This window comes from Pleurodeles waltl, chromosome 9 (assembly GCF_031143425.1).
Source record: "Pleurodeles waltl isolate 20211129_DDA chromosome 9, aPleWal1.hap1.20221129, whole genome shotgun sequence".
NCBI lineage: Eukaryota > Metazoa > Chordata > Amphibia > Caudata > Salamandridae > Pleurodeles > Pleurodeles waltl.
In genome coordinates, this window is record NC_090448.1 from 960,650,681 (window position 1) to 960,655,383 (window position 4,703).

Sequence of the window (4,703 nt, forward strand, 5' to 3'; positions counted from 1 at the left end):
TGGCGCTGAGCGCGGTCCAGGCGCGGACGGGTGCAGACGGGCTTGCCTCTGGTGCGCCTCCGGCGCGCCAGCGGCGCGCCCGCTGCGCGGATGCGCAGCGCCAGCCATTAAGAAGGGAGGGGGGAGGGAGGAGCAGCTGGGAGGCGGGAGGCGGGAGGCGGGAGGGAGCGGCGAATGGGGGCGCGAGGGGGGCGGGCCGCAGGGAGGCAGCGGCTGGGAGCGGAGAGCGAGGGGGAGCGCACAAGGGGCGAAAACACGCAATAACAAGGCCAAAAAGTCGGGCACAAATATAACAACAGTTAAACTTTGAAACCAGTCACAGAAATACACTAAAGGCACAGTATACAATCGGAGAAAACAGCAATCAGAGGGGCACAACGGGGGCAGATGCGCAGGAGGCGAGGCGCTTGAGACCAGTAAAAGCGCACTTACTGGACGGCGCAAAGTGGCACAATCAGAAGGGGCACGTCGGGGGCAGAAGCGCAAGAGGCAAGGCGCTGAAAAACAGAAAACCACTTACAGGACGGCGGAATACACGGCACACGGGTCAAGAGAAGCCTCGAACACGCTAGCAGCAGCGTGGGCGGGGGTCAGAGGCAGGAGACAGCAGGTTGGTGCTGCGGTCGTGGGGGCCAGCTCCGGACCTAAAAACAGGTCAGAGGTCGCTCACTCGCGACGCGCAGCGCCAGCCATTAAGAAGGGAGGGGGGAGGGAGGAGCAGCTGGGAGGCGGGAGGGAGCGGCGAATGGGGGCTCCAAACTTCCACTTAAAATTGGAATTTGATTGGTTTTTATATTTGTTTGTGAATTAAATAGAACATTTCATCTTTTGTGTATTTAATGAATGCTCGTTTCTGTAATTGTGTGTATTGTTTTGCAGTTCAAATCATCGCATGTTTAGGTACGGGTTCCTGACTTAGAGTGATGACTCAGTGAAGGTCCCAAGATCCCAACAATGATTCAGTGGGGTCCCAGGGTTCCAGTAATGACTAAGCGGGAGTCCACAGAAGTCAAAAGGTTAAGAACCAATTCTCTACCACATTTGTTTATTCAGGGAGGTGGAACAAGTTTATTTCATGGTGCACTTAATTAGAAGTTGGTCCTCTCAAAGCATTGCTGTCTGATGTACTACAGTTTGCATACCTTTGGCACGAGGCTGTGCAATAGGTATGGTCAGAGGGTATCCCTCAACCTTGTTGGCTTTCCTTTGGTAACCAAACCAACAATCCCAGTTAAAATCAGTTCTCGTTCTTAGATTTCTGAAAGGGTTTACAAAAATGTATGTACAGGTAGCATTAATCATGCCACAATGAGATTTTAACCTGGTACTCACATTTTTATGTTTGATCGCCTGGAACAGTTGTCAATTGAGGCTAACAAAGCTGATTTCTTGGTGGCTATTACTTTAGCTTGCCTTGGTTGCAAGGTTCAAGCCTGTTCTGTTTGCCCCCCCCCCCAAAACCCTGTCCCCCATTCATATGCTTTTTCACAGACAAGCTGGTATTGTAAAACAAAGGTTGCTTTCCTGACAAATGTGAGGTCGATTCCATCTCAAGCAATCCATCACATTAACTACATTCTATCCACTTGCATTTCTCTCTAAATAAGAAATACTGCACAGGGTGGACCCTAAAAGAGCAGTCATTTCCTACATCAACTGCATAAAAGACATCAGATGACTAGCTCTTCCATTGGTTATACTGGGTGTATAAGAAAGGGTAAAGTGGTTAAACAAATTAGCAGTCTCTTGAGGGATTATCCTCTGCGGCAGATATATGCATGGTGGTATGTATATTATAACTTCTTGGTAGAGACAGATACACATGCCTGAATACTTCTAAGACAGAAATCCCCAGGGTTGAATATCATACCATTTATCTATTGAACTAGGGAGCACCAGATTACCTATACAGCAGTGGTGGTCAGGGGCGAGTATTTATCCCACTGACAGGCATCAATTACAAATATTACAAAATAAAAAGGCAGTGCCCCTAGGCTCAGCGCCAAAGCTATCAATTGTGGTCTGTTTAGTGTTAACAACAGGCCACAATTGAGAGCTCTGGAGTGGAGGCTGAAGGCACTGCGAGTTTCTCACTTTGCCTATCTGGGAGTTAAATCAAATTTTGAAATTAGACAAAGATTTACTTGCCCACTGCTCCTATTCACTCGGCAGTTGGCGACTCATCCAGCACAGGAAGCAGGCTCCCAACACCTCGTCAAACTTCCCTCTACCAATTCTGGTGCTGTTAGGCACCATGAGAGCAATGCCAGCATTTGGCTGGAGTGCCCTGGTCCTACGCTCCTTCAGGCCCTGGAGGCCTGTGCTTGCTCTCCACCCAGCTATCTAAAACAACTCAGGCTGGAGTATTTAGTGTGTGCACGGCAGGCTGGCCGTTGCAAGACAGCCGGCCAAAGTGACATGCACACTTTAAACCGAAGTGCACTGTGCCCAGGCCCTTCCTGCTGCTAGAGTGATGAAGAAAATAATTAAAAATAAATAAATAAATAATAAAAAAAGTGTATTACATTTGTTTTATAATTATTTTACTTCACGTTTCTCACTTTCAGAGAGGGATGATGATGATCCTTTGTCCTCATGGAGGCACCACCACTGCTATACAGCTGGGGATGTGGTTTGATTTAAATCTCTTTCATTAAATCTTCTACATGGTCAAAATACACACATGTTGCCTTACTTTAGTCCGAAGGCAACTTCTATAGATCAGCACCTTAGGGAAATTGAAAAACGATTACTGCAACACCTAATCACAGACTACAAAATCAAATGGCCTCTTAAAACACATCTGGTTAATGACTTACACTGGCTCAAAGGCTAATTTTCAAGATCACCTCCAGGGCTGGAGAGGGCAATTAACTTATATACTTACAAGCACTATGCACTATTCAACCAATGATCTTGAACTAATCCAGCAAAGCAAACCTGGGTGGGGGGAATTTACACTGCTCCACCATTCTGACTGCACAGTGAACTCTATCCTCAGACCACCAGCGTTTGGGATAAGGCTTAGAATGCTCTCTTCAGAAGCATTTTCAACCATAGCTTGAACATTCTAGATCACCTTCCCTAAATTCTTTTACACAGACAGGGCCTTCCTTGAGGCCAGATCGATACTAAACCATAAGGAAATTCTTGCCCAACTACAGAACTTGGGGCCAGATGTACGAAAAAACCAAATTGCGATTTGCAATTTGCGAGTCTCTGCGACTCGCAAATTGCAAGTCGCAATTTGGGATGCAGAAAGGTGTCTCAGACACCTTCTGCAAGTCGCTATGGGGTCGCAAAGACCCACCTCATTAATATTAATGAGGTGGGTCGCAAATTGCGGCCCCATAGCGACTATGGGCACTCGCTAACATGGAGGCCTGCTGACGTCAGCAGGCCTCCATGTTAGCGACCTGCTGCTCAATAAAGCAGGTTTTTTTTTTTTTTAATGTAGCCCGTTTTCCCTAAGGGAAAACGAGCTGCATTTTAAAAAAATCCGAAACCTTTTGTTTCGGTTTTTTCAGGGCAGGGAGTGGTCCCTTGGACCACTCCCTGCCCTGAAAAACTATTTTTGGGTGCAATCACAAACTGGAAGGGGTCCCATGGGGACCCCTTCCAATTTGCGATTGTGTTACCATCCACTTGAAGTGGATGGTAACTGCGATGCCATTTGCGACCGCATATGCGGTCGCAAATGGTATTGCATACCATTGCGAGTCGCAAATAGGAAGGGAACACCCCTTCCTATTTGCGAGTCGCACATGCATATTGCGAGTCGGTAACGACTCGCAATATGCATTTGTGCATTGCAAACCCACGTTTGCGAGTCGCAAACGGCGATTTTCGCCGTTTGCGATTCGCAAAAGGGTTGCTACATCTGGCCCTTGGTCTTTCCCCTTTGTTAGTCTACCTGCCTCGCTCACTGCTGTCAAGAAGATCACATCGCACACTTATATGGGGAAAACAGTGAGGGGAAGAGCAGCCATTAAAGGGAGGAAACCACCTAAAACTGGCTTAATCCCGATTAAACACCTGCAGAATAAACTTGAGACAGTACAATTGACCTTGTTTCAGTCTGGGCAGACAAAGTTTGCAGACGTGTTGTTCTGTCCTAGAGTACTTCAAATGGCACTGTAGACCATATCAGAAAAGTCTTCAAACGTTTGAGTGCAACACTAACAAGCATTTGCAATGTAATGGGTCTCGCAATTTCTCGAGTTAGAGCTATTAGCATTGTAAATTTCTAACTGGACTTTTCAAAGTGCCATGGCCGCACAAATGAGTGAAAGTGATGGGCGTGCAGTGGGCGTGGTTCAAAGCCCACAATACTTACAACAGGTCAAAACATTGCACGCTCCACCTAATTATTGAAGCCTAAATATTTAAGCTATTCCAGTAAAAGCAAAGGAGGGCCAATAAAAAGTTATCTGAAGCAGGTACTGCAATAAACAGATCCAGACATTTAATACTGCAGTGCAAAGGTCAAATCACATGTAATGGTCAGAGTTGAGGTGAGATGAAGGTTATAATTCTTGAACTTCACTGCTCACACCATGGGCCTCTGCAAGGAAATTGTCCTGCCGAAATATCCTTGTTTACAACTTCTGCACCCGAACAAAAACAGCAGGGCATAAACCACACATGCATTTGCACACCGTGTAAAATGCCATTCATTACCATTATTCGTGAGGCACTATGAC